The sequence below is a fragment of the Phocoena sinus genome, chromosome 9 (assembly GCF_008692025.1).
Source record: "Phocoena sinus isolate mPhoSin1 chromosome 9, mPhoSin1.pri, whole genome shotgun sequence".
NCBI lineage: Eukaryota > Metazoa > Chordata > Mammalia > Artiodactyla > Phocoenidae > Phocoena > Phocoena sinus.
In genome coordinates, this window is record NC_045771.1 from 76,412,860 (window position 1) to 76,438,083 (window position 25,224).

General features: G+C 38.9%; 1 pseudogene; it reads left to right on the forward strand.

Moving 5' to 3' along the window:
• Positions 1-11,958: 11,958 nt before the first annotated feature.
• LOC116759159 lies at positions 11,959-24,109 on the forward strand (annotated as a pseudogene).
• Positions 24,110-25,224: the final 1,115 nt, after the last annotated feature.

The following is a 25,224-nucleotide window of genomic DNA, read 5'->3' on the forward strand; positions in this document are numbered from 1 at the left end:
AAGAAGGACCGGGTGCGGGACTAACACTACATTCACCAGAATGGTCAGTTACCCATTCTCTAGCTACTGCTAACAAAATTTGCTTGTAAGTCATTTTGTTCTGTACATTAAGGCTACAGTAAGTTTTAAACGGCTCTAGGTGTGCATGCTTCAGTAGTTGCGGCGCACGGGCTTAGTTGCTCCGTGGCACGTGGGATCTTCCCGGACCAGGGCTTGAACCCGTGTCCCCTGCATTGACATGCGAATTCTTAACCACTGTGCCACCAGGGAATTCCTCCTTTTTCATTTCTAATTTTATTGATTTGAGCCCTCTCTCCTTTTCTTGATGAGTCTGGCTAAAGATTTATCAATTTTGTTTATCTTTTCAAAGAACCGGCTGTTAGTTTCATTGATCTTTTCTATTGTTTTCTTCATTTCTATTTCATTTATTTCTGCTCTTATCTTTATGATTTCTTTCCTTCTACTAACTTTGGGTTTTGTTTGTTCTTCTGTCTCTAGTTGCTGTAGGTGTAAGGTTAGGTTGTTTATTTGAGATTTTTCTCGTTTCCTGAGGTAAGATTGTATTGCTATAAACTTCCCTCTTAGAACTGCTTTTGCCGTGTCCCATAGGTTTTTTTTTTTTTTTTTGTCCCATAGGTTTTTGAGTGAATTAGAGTCTAATTCACTGATGTAACCTGGGCATATACAATTGTGTACACATATACATTATGTGTGTGGCACATAATAGGTGCCTGATAAATATTTGTTAATGCAAGTTCCTCAGCCATTTTACACTTTTTGCTTTGTGCATCTGTACCTTTATATTAAAAAAAGACATTCTTTTTGTACAACATATCATGAACTTATTTCCAAGTTAGTAAGTATATAACTTTCATGGTTATTGCATTGTGTGAAATGAATATCACAGTTGATATATCTTTCACTCAATTATTGGGCATTTTGGTTGCATATAAAAGATTTAGACCTTGGTGTGGGACAAATCTAAAGCCTGCCCTCTTTCCATTATTCCTTGTTGTCTAGATGCTAGAGGGTAACCTAATAAAGTGTGGTTAATATCCATTTGGGGGAGACAAAATAAAGTGTTGAAATATCTCTACTGGAAGAACAGAGAAAATCCAAAACTGGTGATCATCCTCAGGCTTTGTTTTATATCATGAGCAGCAGGCTAGAACCATTTTGCGAAGTAGGGAAAAGACTGAGAATAAAATGTACAGTGGCTAATCCATAATTGGGTTAGAGCACTGGGAGGGGATTGGTTAGTAGTCAAACTTGTGCTTAATCAGATCAGGTTTGTCATTTTATAGCTTTTGGCTTAAAACGAATCAGTAATATTAGTGTGTATTTAGGTAAGGAAGTTAAGCCATAAAGATTTTTTTTAATTATTGTGGGTTTTTTTAGATTTTATCCGTGTTAGTATCTTTCAGACATCTTTCCTGAATGAGTTTAGGACCTCCAGTGAGTCCTTATTAGGTCAAGTGTAACTTCGCGTTGCTTCTAAGTGTTGATTAGCATCATCGTTTGTTTAAATAAATCATTATTTTTCATTTAGCTTTCTCAGGTGCTTAATTCTTCCACCCACCCACTCTTTCTTTACTATCTCATACCAATTAGACATTAATAGTTAACACTGATTTTTTTCAGGCAAAGAAGTAAACTATGGTTCTGAAGATTGTTTTTAAGTGGGATGGTGATATATAATAAGAAAGCTTGAGGAGAGGAAACATTTTGAACCACTGGTGTTTGGGAATTTACCCATAACAGATTATGTTCAATTTTGAGGTAAATGTGTTTTTTGTTTGCTTGTTTGTTTTTCATCTTCATGAGTTTGAAAAGGAGGAAAAAATCCTCTGTTATTTTTTTCTTCAAATCTGAACTAGGAGTTTCAGGCCCCAAACCTTGAGTGGATGATTGAATCAGGAGGTGCCAGAAAGGGCCCCTCTGCCAGGTGAGAGGGGCCACGGGCCCCTGCTTCCTGAAAGAGACTCTATACCTTGTCTATTAAAACTGTTCAAAACCACACAATGTTCTGGGAGGAAGGATTTAGAGCAGGAAGGATTTGGAGAATTTATTTTTAATAATATCCCGCATGTAATGAGATCATTACAGTAACAGTTATGGAGCATTTGCTCAGGGCTGTGCCCTGCATTGTGCTCATCATGTACAGTGTCTTGTTTTAATATGCAGAACAGCTTTGTGAGGTAGGTTCTGGTACCCCCATTTTCACAGATCTTTTAAGCTGCACAGCACAGATTCAGACCCAGAAGGAGTCTGTGCTCTTGACCACCCTGCCTTACCAGCGGTGCTGCCAATCTGGGCTTAAATAAGCTCAAGCATTCCCCTTCCCTCTCCTAATCTTGTCCCCAAGACTTACAAACTTCTCTGCTCTGATCCAAGAGAGATCTCCTCACTGTGTCCTCAACGGCCTGGGTCAGCAGAGCGCACAGAGTCTGCAAAGGCGTCACACGGTATGTATTGGGCCCCCAGGCATTGGTGGTAACCCCACCCAGGCTGATGGCCCAGGATGGCTGGGTTTGGGGGTGACGGGAGATGAACACATGCCATGGTATTTGGGAGCTTATGAACACGCCTGCCATGATAGCGGCTGTTACATCCTTTCTTGGAATAAAGGGAAACAAGGAATCGGCCTAGTGCATATTCTCCAGGGTGAAGAGAATCTTCTCAGTCTCCTCATTAAGGCCATTTTTTTGTATCCAGCATGGGATTCAGGGCACTATCAACTCACCTATGGCAGTTCTCCATCAATGTCAAGTCTAGTACTAAGATATTATTTGCAAGACTTAGGTTAGGGACTTTCTGGGGCCAAAATATTTCCACTTATTGGAGAACAGAGTGGGATTCAGGACCACATTCTTGGTCTGTTATTTTGCCCTTTGTAATCTCTTTGGGTTTCACACATGTATCATTTGATGACTTTTAAAGGAGCCTCATATTGTCTTGATATTGACTTGATATGTCTGACCTAAGCATTTCACAGAATATCTCTGTGTTTTCTAGAATACTATCTGAGCCTTAAAAACCTCTAGCCATTTCTCCAAAGCTTCCGTGTTGATTTGAGAGCGTTTTAAATTGCAGAAGCTCTGGGTCCATCTTTTTTCTTTATCTGGAAGACTGCTGCCTACTGCACATGGTCCATGCACTGATAATCAGACTGGAATTGATCTCTCCATGGAGAACCGAGGAAAAACTTTCATGGAAATCCTCTTTTTAGCATCTTCTTTATTACTTGTCCTGTATAATAAAAGGGCAACTCTTTCTCTGGTCTTCCCCTGAAGCTGATGTATTTAAAAATAGAATGAATGTAAAGAATGCTTGTTGTGAACTGTAAGAGTACGTTTTAGCTAAAAATGGCCTTCTCCTTTTAGCTTCCAGGCGAAGACACAGTTGGAGGAGAAAGGCAGGCAGAAGTTGGGGGTTGACATATTAATATAGTTTGTTTTCTTTTTCTCTGCTGGCTGCTGTCATCTTCTGCCTTGGAAAGTACCTAAGTGGTGCTTGGAAATAAACTTTCCCAGGGAAGGTGGTATGAATATTGATAGTTTTAATTAAAAATCACTTTCTGTCTCTTTGCATGACTTAATTCTTCTTACCTTTTTTCCTAAATATCATGTGTTATAAACAATATTGAGTTTAAATACAGTGCTAAATAACCATGGTTAACAGCAGAAGACAGGTAGCTCTTTCTTTGATTAAAACAAGTGACTTCTAACAGAGCCTCAGCTGAGGGGCTTGGAGACTGCATAAGTGGTCACTCTGCCTTCTGTTTCTAGAAATAAATTTTTCCTAAGGCTAAAAAGGAAGCCAAGGCCACAGCTCTGAAAGGGGGAAGTTTTTCTTATTGTCGATTAGTGCTCAGTTAACTTTATCAGGGAAGTAATGAGCTTGGGAAAGACTTTAAGTTACACCTTCTACACCTTTCTTCAGAGAGTCTTCACTTCACATACACTGATGCTAAGGTGCGGAGAATTGGTTTCTTCACAATGCAGAAGGCTAGATGGAAAGTATTCTTTGCCTCTGCAAAACCAAGATAGCTAGTATTTCTTGCTGATGATAAGGCATGAGGGCTGGCTGCATAGAAGTAGTGTCCCAACTCTAGGCACAGCTGGGACCCTTTGCCATCTTACAATGTCCTGTTGAAATTCCAAGCAGATGAAACCGAGCCCAGAAGTAGTCACAACTATGAAACAATCCTATTGTCAGGCTTTGGCTGCCCTATTTTATATCATGTAGTTCAGATTTGTTCTTTTCCATTGTGGAATGCCTTTCTCTTACTCTCTTTGGTTTGAGTACGATTAGTTTTTCCAATGTGTTTCTCAAGTTTTACCTACTTAGTATTACTAAGTTTTCTGTTCCCAGCCTTAAGAGATCGCCCTTTTCTCTGGAATCCCGTTTTGACTTGTCCCTGCTTCACGCATTTAGTCCTTCATTCACACTGTTCCCTCTGTCCGATTACGCTTCTCCCAGGTCTTTGCACGAGTGGCTTTTTCTTGAGAAATTCTTCAAGTCTGAACTGAATGCCACTTCTACAGAGAGACCTTCTCTCACTACCATTCTAAACTAGGAGGCCTTTCTGTATATTCAGAGACCGTCAGGTTCCTAGTACCCAGCACAGTAACTAGCACATAGTAAATGTTTGTTGAATGAATTAACAAATGAATTTGTTATTTCAATTTAATGTGTAATGATTTTCAGCTTAAGAACAAAAACGTTGGGAGGAAATTCAAACTGTGAATTGGAAAGAATTGAAATCTTTAAAATACCGAGTCTTTCATTCCGCAAATACCGTAACTCTTAAAATTTATTAAGGTCTTCTTTAAAGTTTCTCAGTAAACTTTTGTAAGTTTCCTTGCAGAGGCTTTATATGTGTTTTGTTGTATTGGGTTGGCCAAAAGGTTCGTTCGGGTTTTTCCCTAAGATGGTTCTAGTAGTGCTTAGTTGTCTTTAACTTCATTCAAAACAATTTTTTTAGATTGTATTGTGACGGCTGTTATATCAGCGTGCATTGAAAAAAAAAAACTTATCAAAATTGGTGAATTTTTGTGTGGCCATTTTAATATTGAAGATGGAAGGAAAAACAACATTTTTGGCATATTATGCTTTATTATTTCAAGAAAGGGGAAAGCACAACTGAAACGCAAAAAAAAGATTTGTGCAATGTGTGGAGAAGGTGCTGTGACTGATCGAACATCTCAAAAGTGGTTTGTGAAGTTTTGTGCTGGAGATTTCTCGCTGGACGATTCTCCACGGTCGGGTAGACCAGTTGAAGTTGATAGCAATCAAATTGAGACATTAATTGAGAACAATCAACATTATACCATGTGGGAGATAGCCGACATACTCAAAATACCCAAAGCAAGCGTTGAAAATCATTTGCACCAGCTTGGTTATGGTCATTGCTTTAACGTTTGGGTTCCATATAAGGTAAGCGAAAAAAACGTTCTTGACGGTACTTCCGCATGCGATTCTCTACTTAAACGTAAGGAAACGTTCCGTTTTTAAAACAAATTGTGATGTGTGATGAAAAGTGGATACCGTACAATAACGTGGAATGGAAGAGATTGTGGGGCAAGTGAAATGAACGACCACCAACGACACCAAAGGCCGGCCTTCATCCAAAGAAGGTGATGTATATACGATGGGATTGGAAAGGTGTCCACTACTATGAGCTCCTTCCAGAAAGCCAAACAATTAATTCCAACAAGTGCTGCTCCCAATTAGACCAACTGAAAGTAGCACTCAATGAAAAGTTCCAGAATTAGTCAATAGAAAGTGCATAATCTTCCATCTGGATAACGTAAGACCACATGTGTTTCTTTGATGACCAAGCAAAAATTGTTACAGCTTGGCTGGGAAGTTCTGATTCATTCGCTGTATTCACCAGACATTGCACCTTTGGATTTCCATTTATTTCAGTCTTTACAAAATTCTCATAATGGAAAAAAATTTCAATTCCCTGGAAGGCTGTAAAAGGCACCTGGAACAGTTCTTTGCTCAGAGATTAAACGTTTTGGGAAGATGGAATTATGAAGTTGCCTGAAAAATGGCAGAAGGTAGTGGAACAAAACGGTGAATGTGTTCAATAATTAGTTCCTGGTGAAAATGAAAAGTGTGTCTTTTATTTTTGTTTAAAAACCGAAGGAACTTTTTGTCCTGCCCCATATTTATTACTAGATGTAATTTATAAATAGTATCTATTTACATTTCGTTTTTATTACTTGCATGTAGAAAAATAAAAAGAACAAAAACTTTGATAACTCCTAGAATTGGGACATAAACAGAAGAGATGCGACGGATGTCTGCTTGTGTAAGGAACTAAGAAATTTTCTGCAAAGTAATTCATGCTAGTAGATGAAATCTGTGGGATGCCAGGGTATGTTTCAAGGGTAGTAGTACGAGTAAACAGGAATGACTCTGCATGTTCTCATATTCTCTGTGGTCTTCTCCTAGTTTTTCTCTGGGGACCTTGAGAAAAATGTTTTTTTATCTTTAAACAGTGTTTAATGCACATCTGACTGTATTATGATAGATGGATATAATTTAAATAAGACATGATCAAACTTTTAATCCAGTTATTTCTATGCAAAAACATCATTGTGTATTTTAATATAGAAAATAAATATGATTTTGAAGTTGATTTTTAAAAATACTCTAGCATTTTAAAGTTGAAGTTGAGAAAATTTGTTTCTTAACTTCCATTACTTTAATAGTATTACTTTTGGCAAATATGTGATTTCTGACTCAGTGCCTTCAACTCCAAAGCATTGATGATGCCTATCAATGTGACCCCATGGGGTTTGGTTACAATAAACAGAGTATATCTAAAACCCTTTGAGTTCTTAGGAAGGAAATATATAAAAGAAGTATAATGAAATTGTTCATCTCAAGTTCCTAGCACAAGGCCTTGCACAGAGTTGGTTCAATACATATTTATTTATCACGAGAAAAGGAGTCTGTGGAATAGCACTTATAAAGCAATAGAAAGATATTTTACATTTCTACATTTCTTAGATTGTGTCACAATGCAGTCCACATCCAGGACTTAAGAGTTTTCTAAAAAACTCTGTTACATGGTACAGTATTTCAATAGGATATCAATTTAATGGGTCATGACTAGCATTTTGAAGTAATGGAATAAAATGGAAATAAATATCAGATGGCATCATAAGTAATAACAGTATTTCCTGAAACTTTTGATTCACATATCTGTGTGTGTGTGTTTCCTGGGTCATGATGTAAAATATATTTCTTTGGTAGGTTGAGGTTAAAAAAAGTTTTGAAGGCCACTGATATAATTATACAGATTATAATTTACACAGAGCTGTTCTCATTTTGCTTGATTTAAGAAGACAGATAATTGGAACAGAATTGTAGTTTGCTGCTAAGCAGCAAGGAGATAACAGAATTCTATGCCAGAAAAGCTGTATAGGACTCCCCCCACTGCAACCCCGGTTGGGGAGGTAATTAGAAGAAGCTAAAATACATCTGCTTTGCTAATCAAGTCATGTCCTGGGAGGTCCTTGGTCAATTTTTTTTTTTTTTTCCTTTGGCCATGCCGCACAGCATGCGGGATCTTAGTTCCCTGACTGGGGATCGAACCTGTGCCCCCTGCCGTGGAAGCATGGAGCCCTAACCACTGAACCGCCAGGGAATTCCCCGGTCAAATTTTTCTTTATAAGCTTCCCTCCCCTCATACTGTGCAATTAATGATTTTCTCATTTCTTATAGGAAACAAATGGCACTGTCAAGTTATGACTATCAACTGTTTTTAAGTCACACCAAGAACTGTGCACAAGCTATCATGAAGACAAATTTTACATATTGCTTAAAAGGAATGAAAATTTATATTGTCCACATTCCTGTAACAAGTCCCTCTCTTTCTTCAAATTATGCTTACTTGCTACTTAATATATCTACCTGAGGAAAGCTTCCTCACTGAACCGATTTCAAATGAGGCGACAGAGCTTTACATTTATTTTACTATGAAAAGTTCATCCATACAGCAAGGTTGAAAGGATATGCCCACCATCGAGATTCTACCATTAATTCTTTTGTTATACTCTGCCACATCTATCTATTAAACCGTTTTATTTTTTTATGCTCTTTGAAACAAATTACAGTTTTCAGCCCCTTTTCCCTAAGTACTTTAACATGCACGTCATTAACTCAAGTATTAAAGTTTCTTCTCTAGATGTAAAGTTTATATACAATGAAATGCACACATTTTTAGCATACATTAGCTGAGTTTTGACAAATTCATTAGCCTGCTACCCAAACTTCTGTTAATATGTCGAATACTACCATCCCACCAAAAAGGCCCCTTATACCGTCCCTAGTCAAATCCTACCCCACCTCAAGGCAGTTTTTTCCACCATAGATTAATTTTGCCTATTCTAGAATTTCATATAAATGGAACCATACAGTGTGTGCTCTTGTTTCTGGCTGCTTTCACTCATCATAATGTTTCTGATTTTCATTTATGTTGTTGCGTGTGTAATTTGTTTAATGCTGAGTAGTATTTCATTATATGAACGTAACACAGTTTGTATATTTCTTCTCCTATTGATAAACATTTGGGCTCTTTCTAGTTTAGGGCTATTATGATAAAACTGCCGTGAATGTTCTTTCTTTAAAATATTTATTTATTTATTTGGCTGCGTCGGGTCTTAGTTGCTGCACGTGGGATTCATTGTTGCAGTGCGCCAGCTCAGTAGTTGCAGCGCGCCAGCTCAGTAGTTGCAGCACACGGGCTCTAGAGTGCACGGGCTCGGTAGTTGTGGCACGTGGGCTTAGCTGCCCCGCAGCGTGTGGGATCTTAGTTCTCTGACCAGGGATCGAACCCATGTCCCCTGCATTGGAAGACGGATTCTTAGCCACTGCACCACCAGGAATTCCCATGAACATTCTTATAGAAGTCTTTTTTGTGAACATAAATTTTCATTGCTTTTGGATAGATACCTAGGAGTGACATTACTGGGTCGTATGGTAAGTGTGTTAAGAAATGTACTGTGTCTTCCAAAGTGGTTGTGCATGTGGCACTCTCACTGACAGTAGAGTTTTGATTAGATGTCTCCACGTTTGCCCACGCTCAGGGAGGTAATAGCAGGGCCATAACACCTCACTCCTTTGAAACAGTTGCTCCATGGTGCCCACAGGACATAGTTGTAGATGGTGAGCAAACGCGTAACGTCGTGTGAGTGGAGGTCCCGAACTGTTCATGCACACACCGGAAAAAAGAAAGTTCTACCAGCAGAAGGATGAAAAAGCATTGTCTTCAAGACAGAGAATAAAGGGACTAATAGAAGGACCCTTGGACCAGTCTCTGTCTGTTGGTGTCCCCAAACTTATCTCATTGCTAATTTAAAGAAAGTGAGGCCTAGCCCAGAGGAGAGAGTAACTCTTTGGCAATATTCTAAACCAAGTTGCTACCTATTTCCCTGGGAATAATTGTGTGTGTGTGTGTGTGTGTGTGTGTGTGTGTGTGTTTTCTTGTACTGTAGATTTACTGCACAACTCTCAGGTACCTGTAGAATGGGTTTTTAATTTCTATCCCATATTCCTGTCAGTTTGCATGTTTTTCTTTATTCTGTTAATATGGTGAATTGCATTGATTGATTTTCAAATATTGAGCCAACATTGCATTAAATGTTATAATGTGTTATTTATTTTTTTATGTTATTGGATTCAATTTGCTACTATTTTGTTTTAGGGGTTTTTAAATCAATAGATTTATGAGATTTATGAAAAAAATTAGTCTGTAATTTTCTGTCCTTGTAAGTCCTTCAGTTTTGGTATTGAGTTTATTCTGATATCATAAGACAACTTGAAAAGTATTCTCTATAAGAGCATGTGTAAGATTGGTATTATTTCTTTGTTAATTTAGAAGTCACTAGTGAAGTGATATGGCCTGGAGATTTCTTTTGGGGAAGGTCTTTAATTATGGGTTCATTTTCTTTCATAGGTATAGGGTTATTTAGATTTACTTTTAATTTTTGTGTTAGTTTTAGTAAGTTGGTTTTTCTCTATTTTTCTTGTCCATTTAAATTTTCAAGTTTATTGGCATAAAATTGTTGGTAATATCTTATTGTCCTTTTTATATCTACTGCATGGTTTGTAATGATGTTGCCTTTCATTTATATTAGTTTTTGCTTTGCTCTTCAATTATTTCTTAGATAAAAGGTAGCATTTTATGCCCACTGTCTGTGACATGATTTATACATTTAAAAATATATTCTCGGGCTTCCCTGGTGGCGCAGTGGTTGAGAGTCTGCCTGCCGATGCAGGGGACACGGGTTCGTGCCCCGGTCCGGGAAGATCCCACATGCCGCAGAGCGGCTGGGCCTGTGAGCCATGGCTGCTGAGCTTGTGCGTCTGGAGCCTGTGCTCCGCAACGGGAGAGGCCACAACAGTGCGAGGTCCGCGTACCACAAAAAAAAAAAAAAAAAAAAAAAATTTTATATATATATATATATATATATATATATATATTCTGGAGATCACTTCATAGCAGTATTCAAGAGTCTTTCTCATTTTTCAGCGTTGCACAGGACTTCATTGTGTGGCTGTTCATGCCTCCAGTCCCCTTTTAATGAATGTTTGGTTTGTTTTCAGTCTTTTTACTGTAACAAATAGTGCTGAAGGGAATACCTTTGTATGTATGTATTAAAACAAACTTGCTGGTTATGATCTCATTTATATGTGGAATCTCAAACAAAAACAAAAACCAAGTTCATAGAACAGATTGGTGGTTGCTAGAGGCCGGAGTTGGAGGGTGGGCAGATGGGTAAAGGGAGTCGAAAGGTACAAATTTCCATTTATAAAATAAATAAGTCGTGGTGATGTAGTGTACAGCATGGCAAGTATAGTTAATAATACTGTATTGCATGTTTGAAAATCCCTAAGGGAGTAGTAAATCATCAAAGCTCATGTCACGAAAATAATTCCGTAACTATGTATGGTGATGTATGTTAACTAGACTTACTGTGGTGATCATTTCACAGTGTATACAAATATCGAATCATTATGTTATGTACCTAAGTTGTATGTAAAGTACCTAACATATAAAGTTGTATGTCAGTTATACCTCAATAAAAAATTAATTAAAAAATTTTTTGCTAGTGTTATCTTTGGGATAGATTTCTAGAAATGGGATTTCCTAAAAATGGGGGAGGGGCAATAACTATAGATTAAATTTAAGAGCTTTAACAACCAAATACAGTAGATGATCCTTGATTGGATCCTGCTGTGAAAAAGTGAGCTATAAATAACACTGAGGACGTGGGTAAATTTAAATATAGAATGGATGTGAGATGAAACTAGAGAGCTATTTTCATGTTGGGGAGGCAATACCATTGTATTTAGATAGGAGAATTTTTTTTTCTTTTAGAAGTGTAAAGTATTTTGGCATAAAATGTCAATGTGTGACATTTACTTTGAAAGAGCTCAACCACAATAATAAAAAATGAAATAGATTGATAAATCAATAAAGCTAATATGTCAGAATGTCTACAGTGGCTGAATCTTAGTGGATTTATAGGCATTCATTGTACTATTTTTTTCTACTTTTGTATATGTTTGTAAATTTCATAATAAAAAGTAAAAAAATTAAAAAATTATACAGGCATATATATTATGTATCTAGTGAGTTATTCTTGCATTATTTTATCTTTACATGTGACTTTATCCACAGTAAGGATTATTTCTTAGAAACATTTTGTCTGATACTAATATAATTATCTCATAATCCTCTTACATGGTATCTCAAGATACTGGTGTAATTTCTTTTGGTTAATATTTGCTTGGAAGTCGGTCCAGAGGTTGCAGCTGCAGAGGAACCACCCAAGGAGAGCTGCAAAGATGCTGTCTGGACATGTGGCCTTGGGCTGTGGCTTGCACCCTCCCTTGGCAGGCCAGACTGGTCTTCAGAATGCTTTGGGATCATCCTTCATTGCCACAGGGAACCTCCATGCCTCTTAACACTTGTCTTCAGAAGACTGGCACTGCTGAGATATCCTCTGTTTTTCAAGAGCGTAATCTTGGAGCCAAAACCTCTGTTGACTGTGAAGAAACAGGATGTGTCTCAAGTATTGGTGATAGTATTGGTTGAATACACGGGCTGAGGAATGTTCAAGCAGACGAAATGCTACTGTTTTTCTTCAGCCTTAAAGGGTATGTTTCAACTTGGGAACTGACAATGTTGGTTTTGTTGTGTTTGGACATGATAAACTAATTAAGGAAGGAGGTATTGTGAAGAGGACAGGAGCCATTGTGAATGTTCTAGTTGGTGAGAAGCTACTGGGTTGTATAGTAGATGCCGTTGGTAATGTCACTGATGGCAAGGATCCAGTTGGTTCCAAGACCCAATGGTGAGTTGGCCTGAAAGCCCCTGGCATCATTTCTCCAATCTCTGTGCAGAAACCAGTGCAGACTGGCATTAATGCTGTGGATAGCTTGGTGCTGATTGGTTGTGGTCAGTACAGGCTGACGATTGGTGACTGACAGACTGGCAAAACATCAATGATTGACATAATTATTAACCAGAAACATTTCAGTGATGGATCTGATGGAAAGAAGAAGCTATACTGTATCTACACTGCTATTGGTCAGAAGAGATCCACTGTTGTCCAGTTGGTGAAAACACAAATGTGGATGCCATGAAGAACACCAGTGTGGTTTCAGCCACTGCTGCTGACACTGCCCTCCATCAGTACCTGACTCCTTATTCTTGCTGTGCTGTGGGAGAGTATTTTAGGGATAATGGCAAACATGCTTTGATCATCTGTGATGAATTATCCAAAGAGGCTGGTGCCTCTGCTGATCTGCAGACCACTCAGCTACTCATGAGGTCCAGCCTGATGACGTGTTTTACTTACACTCCCATCTACAGGAGAGAGCAGACATAATGAACGATTCTTTTGGTGGTGGCTCCTTGACTTCTTTACCAGAAATGCAAGCTGGTGATGTGTCTGCTTACATTCCAACGAATATCGTTCCTATCAGTGATGGACAGATCTTCTTGGAAACAGAATTGTTCTACAAAGGTACCTGCCCTACCATTTACATTGTTTTTTGTGTGTCCTACATCAGATCTGCTGCCCACACTAGGTCTGTGAAGCAGGGGCAGGCACCATGAAGTCGATATTGGCTCCTATGGTGAGGTTGCTGAGTTTGCCCAGTTCAGTTCTGACCTCCGTGCTTCTACTCGACAACTCTTGAGTCGTGGTGAGTATCTGAAGCAAGGACAATATTCTATGGCTGTTGAAGAACTCGCAGCTCTTATGCTGGGGTAAGTGAGTATCTTGATAACTGGAGCTGTTTCTATTTGTGTGTGTGTGTTTTGTTTTTGGTTTTGCTGAAGTATATAAAAAAGCAAATCTTAGATGGCATGCTATTTTACCCAGCCACTTCATTATGCTTTGAAAGACAAAATTTTTTTCCTTAGGTAACCGCAAATCCATTTTTACATCTAACAAAGGAAATAAAACATTTCTGAGGTTTTAATATAAACTATTAACATTTCTCCAATTGTCTCAAGAAATGCCTTTTTACAATTATTTTTTTCAGATCAGAGTCCAAACAAGGTCCACATCTTGAATTTGGTTCTTAGGGTCTCTAGGATCTCTTTTCATCTGGAGGACTGCTTCTTTTCCCCTCCCTTATTCCATTTACTCCTTTTTTTTTTTTTTTTTTTTTTTTTGTAGTACGTGGGCTTCTCACTGTTGTGGCCTCTCCTGCTGCGGAGCACAGGCTCTGGACGCGCAGGCTCAGCGGCCAGGGCTTACGGGCCCAGCCACTCCGCGGCATGTGGGATCTTCCCGGACCGGGGCACGAACCCGTGTCCCCTGCATCATCGGCAGGCAGACTCTCAACCACTGCACCACCAGGGAAGCCCCTCCATTTACTTCTCGAAGAAAGTGGGTCAGTAGTCCTGCTGTCTAGAAGTGAGATCTAAAGACTCGATTAAATTCTGTTTCAAGTTTTGACGAGACTAGCTGTAGGTGATGTTACAGACTTTATATTGTTTCATCACCTGGAGAACTACATAGTGTCAGGTTGTCTCACGTTTGTAGTAATGCTTAATTCAGGTGGTGACAGCGTAGTTCCTTCATTGTGAAGTTTCCCAACAGTCTTTTAACTAATGATTTTAATATCTATTGATGACTATTGTCTGATTCATTTTGAAATAGGGGTTGCAAGATGGTGATTTTCTAATTTGATCATTACTTCTACATTTATTAGCTAGAAGTCTTCTGTATAGAAAAACTTCTGCATCCTTTAGGCTTATTTGGTTACCCTGAAATACTGTTCAAACCGAAAAGACAGGAAAGATCTTTAATTATTTCCTTTAAATTATCCAATTTCCGAGTAATGTGTTGGTTACCTAGCAACCTCCATGCTGTCCAAAGAATCTCTCTCTCTGTCTTTTTCCTTTTTTGCATGTCACTACGAACTCATGGCTTTACACATTCAATGTATTTCTATCCGTTGCAGTTGTTTGATACTCACATTATTCTATTTTGGCCACAAGGGGGAACATTTTGATGTTTTCTGTATTTATTTAATATGGCAATATTAGCTTTTGATAGCTTCCTTGCTTTCTATCATAATGTGGTATCCCAAGCTCAATTGGTACATTTCCTGGAATTGACTGTTGAAAAAAAACCCTGAGTCCTTTTAGTGTGTGAAGGTGTTTTGAGACCAGAGTATGGAATTCTTGTTGCTATTATTGTTTTATCATTGTTTCTTGGCCTTTCAGTGGACAGTTAGAAAATAAGTACCTTTTTAAAAATAAAGTTACAAGTTTATACTGATATTTACAACCACAATTTAAAATTACAAGGTTTTTAACTGACATTTTGGTGCTGAACATTAGTCCTTAGGAGCTTTAACCTAGTTTCTTAGTTGTATTATGTTAAAATATATTCATGTTAATAATAATACAATTGTTACTATTAACAATAAGAATACTAAGTGACATTAGGTATTTTAAGATTTGTTTGCCCTTTTAATATTTTTGTCCTAGGAATGTATTGCACTAAAAACTGTATAGTCAAAATATTTTGTTCTAAGATCAATTGGAATAATTCTTTTCTCTGCGTGATTTTTGTTACCAAACTGATACACCATTAGGTTCATTTGTTTCAGTTAGTTTTCAACTTCTAGGCATTGGTTTTTATTTTCTTAAATTTAGTTTTGTGTTTTGTGTACTACCTCCTTCTTGAAGCAGTTCTTTAAAAAATTTTTTTATTGACGTATAGTTGGATTTACAATGTTGTGTTAGTTTCAGGTGTACAGCAAAGTGATTCAGTTATACATATATGTACATATATATATTCTTTTTAAGATTCTTTTCCATTATAGGTTATTACGGGATATTGAGTATCGTTCCTTGTGCTATATTGAATATTACTATATTTGTATATAATAATGTATATTGCTATACTGAAATACTTCGTTTACTTTTCTTCTGGGACACTACTTTTTCTTGCATTTTATTTTTATTTTTTTTCTGTCTCACTTGGGGCTTCGATTAAGTCTCCTTTCCTGGTTCTTCCTCCTCTTCCTGCTCTTAACTTTGGAGTGTACCAGGACCTCTCCTCTGTTTATATTCATTTCCTAGTGAATGCATCTTGTCCCATGGTTTTAAATACCACTTATTTTCTGATCGCTCACAGATTTATATCTCAGCCTGGGCTTCTTCCTTGAATTGCAAATCTAGATATACAACTTTTTTTTTTTTTTTTGCGGTACGCGGGCCTCTCACCATTGTGGCCTCTCCCATTGCGGAGCACAGGCTCCGGACACGCAGGCTCAGCGGCCATGGCTCACGGGCCCAGCCGCTCTGCGGCATGTGGGATCTTCCCGGACTGGGGCATGAACCCGCGTCCCCTGCATCGGCAGGCAGACTCTCAACCACTGCGCCACCAGGGAAGCCCTAGATATACAACTTTTTATTCACTATTGGCACTTGAATGTCTAGTAGGACGTCTAGACTTAGCATATCCAAAGATGAACCCTCAATTTCCATCCAGCTGTTCCTCTGGCAGTCTCCTCTGTTTCAGTAAATGGCAACTCCATCACCTTGCTCAGGCCTAATACCTTGAAGTCATCTCTGATTCTTTTCTCTCATATCCTGTACCCAATTCACCAATATATCCTGTCAGCTTCTACCTTTGAAATATGTTAAGAATCCAATCAATCCTCCATTTCTCACCAAGTCCACTGCCATCACTCCCAACTAAGCTGCTGTAAATTCACCTGGATTATTGTAATGGCCTTATAACAGGTCTTCTTGTTTCCATCCATGCTGCTTTACAAGGTATTCTCTACTTGGCAGTCAGAGTAGGCTGTTAAAAGTCATTCCTTTGTTCAAAACTCTCCAGTACAGTTCTTCAAAATAATCTAGGTTTGGGGAAGGTGGATAGAGGTATAGATGGCCATGTATTGCTAATCGTTGAAACTGAGTGATGGCAACTTTAAATTCATTATATTGTTCTTTTATTTTCGTATATATTTGATACATAAAACAAAATCCAAACTCTTCAGAGGCTTTACAGTTGTCTATAACTGCACCAGTATGGTAGCCACTAGCCACCTGTGGTTACTGAGCAGTTGAAATGTGCTAGACTGAATGTAGATGTGCTGTGAGTATAAAATACACACTGGGATTTAAAGACTTCTTAAGAAGGAAAAAACGTAAAATACCTCATTAATATTTTGTTATATTGATTATGTATCGAAATCATATTTTGGATATGGTGCTTCCAATAAAATACAGTATTAAAATTAATTTCATTTTGGACTTCCCTGGTGGTCTAGTGGTTTGGACTTGGTGCTTTCACTGCTGTGGCCCCGGGTTCAATCCCTGGTCGAGGAAGATCCCACAAGCTGAGTGGCGTGGCAAAAAAAAAATTGTTTCTTTGTATTTTTAAAAATATGGCTGCTAGAAGATCTTTGTATGTGGCTCACATCATCTTTCCATTGGATCTGTGGCCATGCTTTCTCTCTGAACTCATCTCCTACGTTTTTCTCTCTCCTTATTTTTTTTGGCCACGCGTGTTGTGGGATTTTAGTTCCCCAACCAGGGATTGAACCTGGGCCCTCGGCAGTGGAAGCGCAGAGTCCTAACCACTAGACCTCCAGGGAGGTGCCTTTTCCTCTCCTTAGCTCACACCACTCCAACCACACCGATCTCTCTGCTTAGGACAAGCAGAATACATTTCTGTCTCGGGACCTTTGCACTTGCTAACCTGTCTGCCTGGAGGTCCCTTTCTCAGTGTCCTGTGACTCACTCTCTTGTTTCCGTCAGAGATACTTACCTGATCTGTATAACACCTCATCCCCTTCACTCTCTATTCCCCTTAATCTGCTTTCTTTTTCTTTGTAATACTTATCACTACTGACTTGTGTTTTGTTAATTTGTATTCCTGTATCCTGAGCACCTAGCATAATGCTTACACAGCGTAGGGCTTTTGGTAACAATTTGTGGAATGGATGTCTATAGATTGTGCAAGTAATTATGTTAAGTTCAATACTGATTTCTTCTGCAATAAGGTTCAGGTTTCCTAAATATATAAAGGGTAAAAATTATTAGAGTAAAATAAACTTTAATTATAACTACATGAAATTCCCTGCATGAGGAAACAGATGCTTTATAAAATGATATAAGATAGCTATTTTATTCTCTTCAAAGGGATTAAGGTAAAATAACCTTATACTAAATAATTTTTATGTATTTGTATAATTAGTAAGATGGAGAGTTTAGAGATACTTAGGAGATATTCAAGAAAGTAAACAAAATACAGACCAAGACTTACTTAAGGGTCAGAAATGTTTTTTATCCAGTAGATAATATCCAGTTTCTCCAAGGAGTTTTCCAAATTCTCTTATTAGTCTGGCATTTTTATTGTATTCATGGTAACCCAGTAAAGTGGGCTATGTCAAGGAGCTTAGAAATTTTTTTGGACACACTGAAATTTTTCTTGTGTTAGTAATTATAACTTGCTCTGTTTATAAAATAACTTTTGAAGGCAGCCATTGTTTTTTATTTAAAATTAAAACTATGAAGGAGGGAAAGGAACCAAAAAAAGGAGAAATGAGAAAGGAATATTTTTAATTTATTGTCTTCATTTTAAAATATAAGATGACTAAATGTACCAATGAAATAATTTAAAAGCAAGGGTACCTTTTCCTTATCTGAATATACTTGCAAATTCTATTTTAATTTTAAACAGTCTTGGTCACAGCATCCCTTCAACTGTAACAGGAAAAATGAAATGACACCAACGAGGTACGTGACAACTTGAGTTGTGAAATTTCAATAGGCAAAACTGATGAATCAGGGCTAGCCTTATATTAAAGACGTTTAACTAGGACATTTGAAGTTCATCCTCAGTGATTTTTTTGTTTTTGTTTTTTCCTCAGTGATATTTTGGAATATTATTTTGTACTTGTTTAACAAACATTTCCTAACTGTATATTGTATGTCAACACTGTACCAACTACCCAAGGTTACAAAACTATACTTTCAGAGTGGCTGTCCTTCACTGAGTGCTAATTAAATGTCAAGTAAGTTTACAGAGATTATTTTAGTTAATCCTCGCAAAAGAGGTAATTTTATTACTCTCAGTATTCCAATGAGGGAATAGAGGCTTTCCAAAGAGTTCTGTTTTCAAAAAGTTTGCCATCTAGAACGATGAGAATAGCAGTAGATAGAATATAAAGTGCTAAATGCTACAATAAAGAAAGGGTGCAGAGGAAGGGTTGCCTTTGGAGTTGGGAATGCGGAAGGCCTTCCAGAGAACAGGATACTTGTTCTCAATTTGAAAGGTAGGGAGGAGTTTGCACGGTGAAGAGTGGAGAATATTGCCAGCATATGCAAAGACATTGAACTCTGAAATGATTTGAGCATTAGTGAGAACTTTTCAGTAAGCCTTTGATTTATTCATCATCTACCACACATTCTGTATTTCCATATTCAAACAAAGATCTGGCTTAGGCAATGAGGAATCATCTGATTGAGTTACTATCAAGGGCTGGAGTGCCGGCAGGGCTTGTTCGGATTAGCATATGGGTTAGAACTTCACGTCCTAGGCTTGGGCCTTAACTTGGCAGGTCTCCTGGGGGTGGATTCCACACTGAATAGCAGAATGGCTAAGAAAACAAATTCTTGTGCCAGACTAGGTTTAAATCGCAGCTTTGCCACTTCTAACCAGCGGATGTGACCTTGGGTATGTTACCAGACATTTTTAGGCCTCAGTATCTTCATTTGGAAAATGAGAACAATAATGACAGAACCTACTTCATCACAGGATTGTTACGAGGATAAAAGAAGTTAATAGATACAAAGCTCTGAGAATAGTGCCTGGTGCATAGGAAGCTCTGTATAAGTACTAAGAACTAGTATTACTTGAGACTAGTACTTAAACAAAAATGCTACTTTGTTCATTTAGAGTGAACTTTGTTCCTTTCTCATGGTGCTAAGAGTCTCCTAGGTTCTACTTCTTTGGTATTAAGATGCCTGAGATGCTAAATTTTGAATCAGAAAGTTGTTTGCTGGGAATCGGCATAGAGTATTTGTCCTAGGTCCTGGTAAAGGCCAGTGAGATATCTCTCCACCATAACAGAAACATTCTCTGTTCGTTGGGTTACATCTCCCAGAATCATTATCTTACTCCTTTGTTACTATCTGCCAGGCCAGATATAGCTAGTGGGTTCAGAGTCGAATGGAGATAAAACTTGGAAAGAACCCCAGAAGTGCTAATTGTTAAGCCAGGATCTTTTTGATAAGACACGCAGGGTGACCTATCTGAGGCACTGCTGTCTACTCTACAGCCCCTGTGGTGGAAAATGGCTGGGGTTTCCCTGACTTGGAAGGACTTGGAGCAATTCCTGTAGTTCCTTGATTATTACAATGTCCCTGATAGACTAGAGACAGGGCAGGCTTTTTTACAGAGCTCTTGATGCATTCTTTAGAACCCTCAGCTGAGTAGACTAGCTCAGGACTTTGCTTGGAGCTCTCAAAGACATGTTTCAACTTTGCTGAGTTCATTTATTAGTTCTAACAGTTTTGGGGGTGAGTTTTTAGGGTTTTCTATATATAATACCATGTCATCTGCAAACAGAGACAGTTTCACTTCTTCCTTTGTGATTTGGATCCTTATTATGTCTTTTTATTGCCTAATTGCTCTGGCGAGTACTTCTAGTACTATGTTTAATACAAGTGGCAAGAGTGGGCATGTGTGTTTTGCTCCTGCTCTTAGAGGAAAAACTTTCTTACCACTGAGTATGATGTTAGCTGTGGGCTTATCATATATGACCTTTCTTATGTTGAGAAACATTCTCTCTGTGCCTAGTTTGTTGACAGTTTTTACCATGAATGGATTTCAGATTTTGTCAAGTGCTTTTTCTGCATCTGTTGAGATGATCATACAATTTTTAACCTTCGTTTTGTTATGTGATGTATCATATTAATCTTTTTTTTTTTTTTTTTGCTGTACGCGGGCCTCTCACTGTTGTGGCCTCTCCCGTTGCAGAGCAACAGGCTCTGGATGTGCAGGCTCAGTGGCCACGGCTCACGAGCACAGCCGCTCTGCGGCATGTGGGATCTTCCCAGACCGGGGCACGAACCCGCGTCCCCTGCATTGGCAGGCGGACTCTCAACCACTGCGCCACCACGGAAGCCCTATTAATCTCCTTTGACTGTTGTTGCGGGTGTGTGCTTCTGGCTACATCTTGCCTGTTCTATATATCTATATATAATTATATATATTTGAATGAAACCCATCACATATACAGATGCCATGTGCACATAACCATAATAATAATTGGCAAGGTTAAGCCAGAGGAGGCCTGATCCTCAGAGAGTTGTGGAGTTGGTTAATAGAACACAGTTCCTTTAGGAGTGAAATGGATGGACAATAACAAAGGAATTTACTCAATATGTATCATTAAAATAAATCCACCTCAGGAGGCTGAGAGGAGTTGCTCTAATAAAGTCACGCTCTCTTGTTCTGTTTCCAAACTTGAGTCAGTTTCTCAACCCAGAAACCATTGACTGAGGAAAAGTTATGTCCCCAGGAGAAGGACACTGCAACACATGTCAAATGTGGTAATGATTCCCCTAGTCCTTCCCCAAAGGGACTTACCTCCAGGTATTTGAGTAATTGCACTGGGGAAAAGGGTAAGAATAACCCAATATTTGTTGGATGCAGCGTCTGAATTCACAGTGATATCTGGGATCCAAAGCACCTCGTATAATGGATGCATATGGCAGCCAGGTAATAAATGGAGTCCTGGCCAAGGTTTGGCTCACAGTGGGTCAACAGTGTCATTTGTTTAGCCTCTGAATATTTTATTAGAGCGAATACTTAGTACTTCATAAAATCCCTCGCGTTGTGTTCCTGACCTACAGGACAAGAATCAGTATAGTGGGAGAGACAAAAAAAGAAAGAAAGAAAGAAGGAAGAGAGAAGAGAAGAAAAGGAGAACACCAAGTAAGTGGTAATCTCTGAAACTGCCTCTATCCCTCAGCCAAATAATAAATCAAAAACACTATCTTAACCTGGGGTGGTGGTGGAGGAAATTAGCGAGCCTGGTAAGTATCTAAAAGATGGTTGGTTCCCATCACCTGGGTTGTAAAGAATGACAGCAGACTGCCACAAACTGCGCTAAGTCATAGGCTCAGCTGCAGTCGAAGTGCCAGGTGTGGTGTCCTTTCCATTGCACGTGAATATACTCCCAAGTACCTGGTAGGCAGACATTGATTGGGTAGATGCATAATTTCCATCCCTGTTAGGAAAATAAAAGATCAGAAACAGTGTGTATTCACAGGGAAAAGATGACGGTAGTTTTACCTCAGGGCTATTTAAACTTTCTTGTCCTTTGTCATCCAGTAAGTTGAAGAGGATGCCACAGAGAACATCACATTAATACATTATATCAACGGTAACATATTTATTGGACGATATGAGCAAGAGGTCGCTAACATATTGGGAACTTTGACAAGACACCCTCCCTAGAGGGTGAGAGAGATACCGTAAGAAGATTCAGGGACCTTGTCACATCAGTAATATTTTTAGAGTTCCATTGGTCAGGGGCATTCCAGGACATGCCATCCAAAGTAAAGGACAAATTATTGCACCCTGAACTTCCTAAACATGAAAAAGGAAGGATAATGCCTAGTAGGCCTCTTCAGATCTTGGAGGCAGTATATTCCAACTGGGAATACTGCTTCCACCCAGTGGCATGAAAGGCTGCCAGCTATGAGCAGAAAAGGGCTCTGCAGTCATGTAACCAGGCAGGTTCAAAGGTTCTAGACATCAGTGGTAGGAAAGCTGCAGTTTATGGCCACCGCCAATAGGGAATCACAACCGAGGCCCTAGGGGTGTTAGGATAAGGCCATGCCATCTTCAGTGGAGAATTATATACTTTATGAAAAATGAAGATAGTTTGTTGTATGCGATGATGATGTATGAGAGACGAGTTACCTGACCATGGGGCAAAATCATCTTGTGGTTAAAACTGGCAGTCTTGAGCTGGGGTTCTATCAGAACCATCCAGTCATAACTTGCAGCAGGTGCAGCAGTAATCCATGGTCAGATGGAACTGGTACATACAGGGCTGAGCAAAAGCAGGACCCGAGGGTTCATGGGAATCGCACGAGCAGGCAGCCCAGACCCCCATGTCACACCTACAGGTGTATGGGCCATCTTTTAAGACCAGATGTAAAAAGGAGGAAAAACCCAAACTTGGTTCATGGACTAGTTGCTTCTGTGGTTGCAAGCTGAAAATAGATAGCATCCTCCGTACAGCTCCACTCGGGTGGTACTGAAAGCCAGCCACAAGGGAAAATCTTCCCAATGGGCAGAGCTTCAAGAGGTGAAGCTTGAAGTCACCCCCTTTGTGTGGAGAGAGAAGTGGCCTGAGTTCAGAATATATGTGAACTCTTCTGGGGCAGTGAGAAATGACTGACTGTTAAGTGATTTGTGGAGAGACAGATTGGAAGATTACATGTAAGGGGTAGAGGCACGTGGCATATGGGAGTGGGCATGGAGTGTGAGCATCTTCATATCATACGTTAATACCACCCTAATGCTGACACGATGGGTACATAAGAAAAAGGGCTACGGTGGCAGGGATGAAAGCCATGTATGGGCTCAATGGTATGGGCTCCTATTCACTTAAGTTGATCTAGTGTTTCTGCTTTTGCCTGAAGTTCAACTTGCCAGAAACAGCGACCAACACTGAGCTCCTGATATGTCACAATCCCTCCAGGAGACCAACCTGGCATGTGATGACAAGTTGATCACGCTAGGCACAGTAACAGACATATTCCAGGTAGGAGATTGTCTTTCTTGCTCACGCCATCACCTTTTGAGGATTTATTGGCATGGCATCATACATAATTTCATGTTACACCAGGGGATTGACTTTATGGCGAAGGTGTTGGAGTGTGCCCACGGTCAGGTGGTCCACGGTCTTAACTCATATAGAATCACCCAGAAGCTTCCTAAATGATAGAGTATTGGAATGGCCTGTTAAAGGCACAGCTGTAGCATTAGCTTGGAGGTGTGGAGGTGATATTTTTGAGGATGGGGTATCACCTAGGATGCAGGATACACTCTGAGTTCAAAACATTTATATGGTGCTATGTCTCTGATAAAAGAATACATGGGTCTGGGAACCAACAGGTGGAAGCAGGAGTGTCCCTACTTGCCATTATTATTCCTGTGTCCCTGTTGTAATTTGTGCTTCCCATTTTAGCAATTCCTGTTGAATTATAAGCTGCAATTACCACCTAGCCCCTTTGGGTTCCTTGTTCCAAGAGACCAGCAGACAAGGAGTCACCATCCTGGTAGGAGTAATTGCTTCTGATCCATCTTTAATAGAGAACGTGCTGCCCCAGCTGCTGGGGGTACAGGCAGTAGACAGCTTACAGCTGTCAGCTCCTGAAGGAATTCTCATCTGCAGAGCCTCATTGCCTGGTCATGCCCCATCTGAGTGGTCATTGAACCATTCAGTGATTTACCAGTCAGCTTCACCTAGCAACTGCGAGATTCTTGTGGGGCCAGCTATGTCCAAAGGCAGTCGTTAGAAAACATCCTACATGCTAAACTCCATCACAGAGTTTACTTCCTGTGGGAACCCAACCTGTGATGAGTTGCTGTTACAACTCAGTTTTTATACTGTTTGAAAGTGCTAAGACAAGGTAAAGGAAAAGATTTTATGGGATTACTATTAGGGGTAACTAATGTAGTCTTTGGGACCTCAAAGAGTTTTTGAAAAACAAAAAACCAACCACTTAATTTGTCCCTTCAGAGTTAAAGATGTTTGTTAACAATAAGAGAAGGAGCTGCTTTTGAAATGGTCACGATATGAGAGCATTTTGAAAATGGCTATTTGTCTGTTGTTACATGAGTTTACTACTGAAAATGATGTCATTATAAGACCCCTCATACTTATAAATGGAATTTTTTGTCCTGCGTAAAAATCTTCCAAGGGGTTTTTTGTTTAAAACATATATGCACGTATGCACTATAAAGGATATTTCAGTGATCCTCCTTTAAGTACTGGCATGAACAATAAAATTGTTAATTTCAGTTGACAGTGTATTCATATAATATTCATTGGCACTAATTTTTATTGTGAACCATCTACCGGTGACAGTTGAAATTTTCCTGATATTTGAATTTTCTCTTCTCTCAATTATTGAATCGCCAAGTGACTGATCAAAGGCAATCTGCATGTTTCAAAACATATCTAGTTCATTGCCATCCTTTCCCTTTCCTTTCTTGATACCAAATTAGGGATTAAAGAGTCATTTTTGGAAGAAATTATTTCCAAAGGTAAATAAGAACAGTGGAAAAATTATTTCACTCCATATGCTAGCCTGGTTAAGTTTTTCCCTCATGGCTTCTATTTATCTCCACAAATAACCGAACTCCTCAGTGCCAACACCCTAGCATGGTCCAACTAGTTCACCCTCATGTGTCAATGCTCCTGGTAATAATGATTTCCAGAACTCAGACACTGAAATACAATTTTTCCTTTCTGTATGAAAATTAGGTTTTTAAAAGCAATATTATCATGTTACCATGGAAATCTGTTTTAATAGACAATAGATATAACTAGAATATCTAAATTTATAATGCTAAATTTTGATATTCTCAAAATTTCCCTTGAAATTAGTTTTCACTGACATAAAGCAAA